Source organism: Mus caroli, chromosome 14 (assembly GCF_900094665.2).
Source record: "Mus caroli chromosome 14, CAROLI_EIJ_v1.1, whole genome shotgun sequence".
In the NCBI taxonomy this organism is placed as follows: domain Eukaryota; kingdom Metazoa; phylum Chordata; class Mammalia; order Rodentia; family Muridae; genus Mus; species Mus caroli.
The window spans coordinates 1,910,544-1,919,215 of NC_034583.1; the positions used below are offsets into that span (position 1 = coordinate 1,910,544).

Sequence of the window (8,672 nt, forward strand, 5' to 3'; positions counted from 1 at the left end):
CTCACTTTGTAGACCAGGCTGGCCTCGAACTCAGAAATCCGCCTGCCTCTGCCTCCCGAGTGCTGGGATTAAAGGTGTGCGCCACCATTTCTGACCAATATAAAAGAAAAAAACTTCAGGAGCCATTGTGTGTGGAGTGTTCCCGAGAATAGGACACTTTAGTACTAGAGTACGTGGCTTGTAGGTTACAATAAAAAGTATGGATTTTAATGGAATTGAGAGAAAATGCCAGGAAAATGATGTTTGAGAGTAGAGGAAGATATAGAATAATATCACACACACACACACAGATGTTGTTTGGATTTTAAGGCTGAATCTTGATGTGTAGTCAAGGTTTGCTTGGAACTCACAGTCTTGCTCCTTCAGCTTTCTGGGTGCTGAGATTACAGGTATCAGCTACCATATTCATCCTGATGTATCTTAGGAAACATAAGCATGGCTGCCAAATATAATATTGAATGAGACAGGCAATGAAGGTAACACCAAAACACCAACCTAAAGGCTTTGGCTTATTTAGAAAAGGAAGGACACATATTCCATTGAGGTAGCAGTAGAGAAGAGAAAAAAATGGGACAGGGAGATGAGTGGAATGGGGGTGCATGATGTGACATAAAGAATCAACAAAGAGTTAAAAACACAATTATAAATAATTTATAACTATGATATGTTAGCATGTAATTATAATATAAATAAATATGTGATAATTATATAATACATTAAATATAATTTCACTATGTAGAAAGGTTATTTAAAGCCTTATTATAAAATTGTCATATAGAAAATCTCCATGTTGAGGCTAGACAAGTTGCTCAGTAGTTAAAGTTCTTGTCATATAAGCAAGAAGACTAGAGTTTGGATCATCAGAACCTGTGTAAATGCTCAATGGGTGTGGCAGTCCACCTACAATTTCTAACCTCAGAATGGAGAGACAAGAAACCACCAGAACAAATCTGTTAACAAGAGTAACTGAATGCCAAGTTCTGGATTTGGATGAGAGATTCTGCCTCAAAGACTAAGGAATAAGATTCTCAAATCAACCTTGGATCCCTGGAACACACAAGCTCGTGAATATGCACCTATATACACATATGCATACACACACACACACATGCGTGCATGCACACATGCACACACAAATACACGTGGAAAGAAAAAAGAAATAACTCTATTGTCCAATCTGATTTGTATCCTTTTCAACTTTTATTACGTTGGCCAATGTTAAGAGTTGATGGGCAGTTGATGCCAGAGCAGAAAGTTGGCTTCAATGACTATTCCCAGGGTAGAGGAAGGGAGGAGCAGAAGAGGCAAACAATGGTTTCTCTTCATGTAGTCTCTGATGTTTTACTCCATAGGTTTTTCTGCACTAACTCTGATTATTCAAGTACTACATCAAAAGGTTGTTTTCCTTGATTATTGAGATTCTTTTTGCATAGTTTGACATTTTATACTTACAAAATATCCATTCTTCTTCATCCTAATATTGGCCCTGGACACAGTGCAAATATTTCCTCATTTTACAAGAGAAATGACAATTTAGACTTTGATGAGAAACCTCATCTTTTAATTATATTGGTTAATTAGTAAAAAAGTAAAAATGCAATAATGGCCAGAAAGAGCATAAGATATTCTACCATAAAACACGCTAACATCATGAATACCTACAGCACTAAGCATTAGGAAACTTGAATTCTGGCCTTAACATGCCTACATGACACCAACTTTCAGACTTCACATTTGTTTTGGTTTGGTTTTGGTTTTTGGTTTTTTGGGGTTTTTTTTGTTTGTTTGTTTTTGGGGGGTTTTTTGTTTTGTTTTTTTGTTGTTGTTGTTTTGGTTTTTGTTTGTTTTGTTTTGTTTTGTTTGTTTTTACATTATTAAAGTAAATATCTTTAACCCTATGAATAGGAAGTATAGCTATTATTAATTTTAAGTTCCAGCTAGCATATACAAACCAGATTCACAATTATTTCAGCCTGGGTTATTTGTTGTAAAATCCTGTTCAATTCCTTATTATGTAAGGGACATGAATTCTACACTACGTGTTTCAATGTAATTCTTTGTGTTGAAGCAACAGTAGACATTTGGAAAAAACATGTCTATTCTCCTCAGATGCATTAGGCTACTAGAATTAGGATTCAATAAAATAAAAGTGTGTATTCCACATTCCTGTTCCCCACCTAAGATCCTAGATGGAGAACATGGCTAGAGTCTGACAGAAAACAGAACTGTGTAGAATTGGTAGATGTACCTTACACTGTAATCATCATCTATGTTATTTCTATATGACCATGAACTAGAGTCAAAATAAACCTTTTTACTTTTAACCTGATTCTTCTTGAGCATTTTGTCCCAATAGTGGAAAGGTACTTAACACATCCTATGCTAGATTTCAATTCAGAAAGAAAAAAATTTGAAGATTTGTGTCTCTTTGACATACTTTCAGCTGGTGAGGATAGTAGACAGAGGGATTGTAAAGATGTATTCCAAGTTCTGAAAGATCAAGCCTACCAACCTAAACTATCATCTACTAAACTACCTATTATAATTGGAGAAATACAAACTATCCATGATAAAAACAGCCTAATGGAATACATAACCACTAAGCCAGGTCCACAGAGAATACTGGAAGAAATACTTTATACAGAAGAGAAGGATAAACATACCCATGAGGTCACAGTAGGGGGGAGGTTAAACAGTATCAGGACAGTTAATGGGAAGAAAAACATTACAGAATCAACTAAATGACTTAATCAGTACACATCTTTCAGTAATTACTCTGAATTGGTCTCAACTCACCAATAAAAAGACATAAACTAGCAGATAGGATTAGAGAAGAGAAGCTGTCGTTGCTTTTTTTCTAAGCAGTACACTTAACCATTGAGGATGAGACACTACTCCAGGATATGAAAGAATGGGAGAAAGAAATGGAACAAGCAGGCACAGCTATCCATTATAAGACAAAAATAAACTTTAAGCCAAAATTAGTCAGAAGAGACTTTAAAAGGCCACTTCATATTCCTTATGGAAACAATATGTCAAGAGGTTATTATAATTGTAAATACATACACCAAACACAGGTCCACTCAATTTCATAAAACAAACATAAAGTCAGAGATGAGCCTGAACACAGTAATTAGATTTCAATATTCCACTCTCACTACTAGACAGGTCATCAAAGACAAAAAGTAAACAGAGGCACTGAAGTTAAATAAAGTTCTACATCAAATGGAGCAAATAGATATAGAACACTCCACCCAAACACTAACAAATACTTATTACAAGCTCATGTTAATTTCTCAAGAATAGACCACCTATTAGGGCACACAGCAATTCTCAGCAAGTTTAGGAAAATTGAAATATCCTGTATTCTCTCTGACCCCAACAAATAAAGCTATATATCAACAGTGTGAGTAACTATAGAAAGTATACAAATTCATGGAGATGAAAGAGAATACTGATGAACAATGAATGAGTCACTGAAGGAGTTAAGAAGAAAAACCTGTACAATCCTGAATGAAAATGAAAGCAAAGTATATGGTGTACTATTATGGCAGTTCCAAGAGAAGTTTACAGCTAAAGTGCCTCTATGAAAAAGTCAGTGAAATGTCAAAAAACAAAACAACCCCCCCAAACCCAAACCAAAACAAAAAAACAAAAAAACAAAACAAAAACAAACAAACAAACAAAAAACCCAAAAAATCCAAAACTTTATGAGATACCTTAAGAACTTGGAAAAACAAGAATAAATCAAAGAGTAGATAGAAATAATTAAGTCAGTGGAGAAATCAACGAAATAGGAAATAGGATCAACAACAAAAATACAAAGAATCAATACTACAAAGAGCTAACTCTTTCAAAAGATAATCAAGATTGACAAAGCTCTGGTCAATTTAACAAAAAAAAGAGAAGACACAAATTAATGAAATCATAAAGAGAAAGAGATTATAGCAGATACCAACAAAATTCAAAAAATAATAAACTCATATTTTTAGAACCTGTTTTCCATCAGATTAGAAGATGTAAAAGAAATAGGTGAGTTTTTAGATACATATGACATACAGATTTACACCAAGATAAAACCTTTAAACAAAGCATTTAAACAAATCTATAAATTATCAATTAGATTGAAGTAGCTATAAAATGTCTCAACTTAAAAAATACTAGTTCATGGATTCACTGCAGAATTGTATTAGATCTTCAAAGAACTAACACCAGTGTCGCTTGAAATGGAAATTTCTGGATTCTTTAGAGATCCATTTGTGTTATGTGATATCTTTCTGGAAACTGTCTTAAGAGAAGATTTTTTTTTCTCTTGAAGTATACACGTGGTGTTTTTCTAGAGGCAGCCTAGAAAAAGGGCATGTGATGTTTTGCTAGAGGGAATGATTGAGAGAACATGTGATGTTGGGATATAAATATAGCCCAATGGACAATGGATGATGCTGGATGGTATTGGTTTACCTTGTCATTCTTTGCTGGTCTTTGTTGGGCTTTGCTGATGCTGGTCTTCACTGACCAAGCTTTGTGATATTGGATTACCTTGCCACTCTTTGCTGGTCATTTTTCATCATGATTTCATAAAGAGAAACACCACCAAAGAACTTCTGGTTTTTCCGGAAGCTTCCCGTCCCTTCTGTGGATCCCAGAACTTCTGGTGGTGTTCTGGCAGCTTCGTGCCACTTCTGTGGACTCCAGACAATTGGAAGAGCTTCGTGGTTTCTTCTGAATCAAACTGCTATTGCTGATTCATGAATGGTGTTTGCTAGTGGATAAACTGCCACTGCTGATTCCTGGGAACTGAACTGCTAATATCCTGACAACCCAGGTTAGATTTGATCCAAAGAACTATTTCTAAAAAGTCCACATCCTCTTTTGCCCTATTAATGTTTCCTTTCCACTACTTGTGGTGGGTGGTGGCCTAGAAGGGAGGTTAAAACATTTAAGAACCCTTATTAAAGGTAGGATTTGAAAGATACAAGCCTAAGCCACTTGAATTATTTCACAAAATTGAAAACTTTCCAAGTCTTTTAATAAAACCAGTATTATCCTGATGTCAAAACCAGATAGACACAACAAAAATCACAGAGCAATTTCCTCCATGAATAGAAATGGAAAATTCCCATTACAATACTTGTTAACCAAGTTTAAGATGAACGATGAAAAAGATCATTCATCATGATCAAGAGAGATTTAGGAACGAGCTGATATCTGTAAATCAATGGAATGTATCACAGAAAGGTTCTCAAAGACATAAATCCCTTGATTATCTCAAAGGCACAGAAAATGTCTTTGACAAAATCTAACACTCCTTCTTGAAAAGATAATGGAAAGGCAAGTGATGGAGCAAGCATACCTCCAGTAAAGGCTATATATAACAAACCGACAGTAAACATGGCGAATTGCTCTAATCCTTGTTAAAACAAACAAACAAACAAACAAACAAGCAAACAAAACTTTGATAACTATCCCCACAGGAATGAACTGTCTTAAAAAGACACATCTACTCCTCTTCTTGACTCTCAGAGTACTGAAACAATGTACACCAAAGACTGGCATGTTCATAGGATCTCAGCTTGGGAAAAGAAAAAGGCTGGGGCTTTGGTTCCCTGGAAAGGAGCAACTTGTACCCTAGAAAGAGATTTCATATAACATTGAGGAATCATCAAACATTCAGAAGAAACTGGAGATAGACAATGATGGGCTGTTACTGACTATCCCCCATCTTGTCCAAGACTGCTCAGCTCTGTATACCCTTTTGTCTTCTTTACCATCTAAGCCTCATGTCAGGACCCCAGCGATGATCTGAGTAAGTGTTAATCATTAAATCTATTTATTTGTTACTCTTTCCAATGCAGCTATATTGGATTTTTTCCCTGTTATTCACTTCCAGTTGTCACTTTAGTTGCCCTGTTGAGGATGGGTGGGTAGGCCTAGCATGTTAGAACTGGCAGGGCCACAGGCTCTGACCCTAACAACTCCACTGACACTTTAAGTCATTCGGTATTAAGTAGATAGTAGCTGTAAGTTGGGCTAAAATATCCAGTGATGCTTCATTGAAGAAAGCTCATTTTTATTTTTTTTAGTAGGTATCAGTTGCAAATAGCTTCTTAGGTGTGGGCTTTGTGTCCATGTCCATTTCTCAATGCTGGAATGTTGTCTGGTTTGAACCTATGCAGAATTTATCAAGTTGTCACAATTTTGTGAGTTCATATGAGTACCAGTTGTATCCAGAAGACACTGTTTCTCTTTGGAATCATCCATCACCTCTGACTCTTACAATTTCTCTGTCCCTTCTTCAGAACAGACCTTGAGCTTTGAGAGGAGGGGTCTCATAAAGACATACCATTTAGGACTTAATGTCCCATAGTGTTTCAATCTCTGCACACTGTCTAGTTGCTGGTTGCTTTGTTCATTACCACCTACTGCAAGAAGAAACTTCTCTAATGAGGACTGACTGTTAACTCTGATCTATGAGTACAGGAATACATTTCTAGGAGCAACTATTAATTTTTGCAGTAATTTCCAATCTCAACAAGCCCGTATAAAAACCACACAATCCAGTTATTATAATTATAAACTATGTGCCTAGATTGGCCAGATCTCATGCTATACTAACTTATTCCCCAGCTATAATACCCTTTGCTACTTGGGGTTTTCCTTGGCTACGCAGTTCTGCTCCATCATGGCTTTCCCCTTCTACTCTTCTCTCCTCCTAATCCCTGCTCCTTCTCTCCCCTGACTTTCCCAGACCTCTTGTCCCATCTTTCCCCTCTACTGCCCAATCACAGGTGCTAGCCTTTACTGACCAGTTAGAATGGGGAGAAGGTTCACATGAGATCACCTGAATAGGTGAATGACAGCTCATAGGGGCAACACCTCTCAAGGGAGCAGAATTAACATCAGAATACAAGCAGCTTCAGGGCAACTCACAACAATTACTGCTGTTTCCTTAGTAGAAGGTTTCTTAGAGTGCCTTTGTCCTATCTAGTCTTAGATTCTTGACCACTTTAGCAGTGTTAGATATGGAGTCCATCTCATGTATTGGATAAAAAAGTGCTTGGTTTTCCTATAACATTTGTGTTGCTGTTGTCCCAGTATAACTTGCAGAGTTTATAGCTGGAAGGTATCGATTACTTTTTTCCCCCCCGGTGTCTTCCCAAGTACCTCCAGCATGAGTGCAAGTCAGCAGGGCTGAAACTTCCACCTGAGCATCAGCTTCATTTCTCTATGTCAGTGACATAGGAAAGTTGTGTCTTCAGCTCTGGATTTTCACCCTTAGTTTCTTCTACCACAGCTATACACAGTTCTGAAACTTGTTCAGTTTTGTTATTTTGCTGCCTTTGTAGTCCTGGATCTTTCATATTTAATTTCTTTTTATCCTTCAATTTTCAACAAAGCTTCCCCTGACAAATAAGACGGAATACCTCTTTTAGTGATTGTTTTATAGAAGTATTTCCTTCACCCTGATCTGTGGCAATTTTGTTTATTGTCTTGCTTATTTATTTTCTTTTTCTACATATGGCCTCCGAGGATAGGGACTATACTTACCTTGGTTGTTGCTGTATTGCCAGTTTCCATGCTGTTAAATAGATGGGTAAATAAGTTAAGTAGTCACTATACATCTAAGCAGCTGTGAAATCCTCTGATAGATTTTAGGAAAATGAATATGCTAACAAAGCTTCTTAATGTAGATCTTTTAGGAACTACTCAGGTGCTATCATTTTTTCCAACCACTTCTGGAATATTTTGGAATCAGTTTTCTAGTTTGATGCATTTTCTTTGCTTCTGGATAATTCCTAAGAAAAGTAAAATTTGTGTAAAAAAATTGAGTTGGTTCTATTCCTTCCAGGTGCAGAGATATTCAGACTGGACACAGCTATCACTTGTGGCCTCTAAAGAGAAGAATGACTACCCGTATGCTTAGGGTTTTGAGCTTCAAAGGGCTCCAGCCAGACTACAGACTGTGAAAATGGGTGTGGAGTCTCTTGTTAGTAGAGTTTGGATTCCTCATAAATTCACCAGATCAAGAATTGCAGATAAATTGTTTTAGCCTATACCCGAAGATCATGAAAAATATGGTTGGAACACCCAGAACCCTCATAAACTGCACATTCTTACAAGAATAAGAAATACAAGAAAAGACTATGATCAAGATGTCCGGACTACAGAAGGCACACAGCCCTCAAATTCACAAGAACATCCTGTTGCCAATGCAAGTGAAAGAGGTTAAACGCATGATATGCATCCAGCCCTGAAGCTACCACAGGGTCTTCCCACAGAAGAGAACATATCCAGCCTGTGTCTCAATAGAACTGGGGAGTTGGTCACTCAGTGGCATCTGAAACCTGTGGTTCAGGAAGCAAAATCTGGATGCCACAGAGCTTCAGAACACAGATGCATTTACTGAAGAAACCATTCTCAATAAAGTGTATGTAACCCCTGCTTGCCCAAATCTGAGTTAATACTGAGAAATGTGAACACCAATGAATTTGGCAATCCACAGTCCTCAAGTCTACATCTTACTCATTGAGAGCAGTCCTGCTTGCCACTGACATGTTTACAGAACTCAGTATACTACTTCTAGAATTAACATATTTAAATTAAAAAACCACAACTGTAGATATGTCCACTCTGTGTCACTGATTAGTTTTCAGTCACCTTGTAAATATGCA

The 8,672-nt window shown here is 36.9% G+C and overlaps 1 long non-coding RNA gene across 1 annotated transcript in view; it reads left to right on the forward strand.

The window, feature by feature from the left end:
• Positions 1 to 8,301, forward strand: part of LOC110309569 — a 19,443-nt gene extending 11,142 nt beyond the window's left edge. Inside the window, exon 4 of the long non-coding RNA XR_002379718.1 lies at positions 7,850 to 8,301. This is a non-coding gene — a long non-coding RNA (uncharacterized LOC110309569). The remainder of the gene's footprint in view (positions 1 to 7,849) is intronic.
• Positions 8,302 to 8,672: the final 371 nt, after the last annotated feature.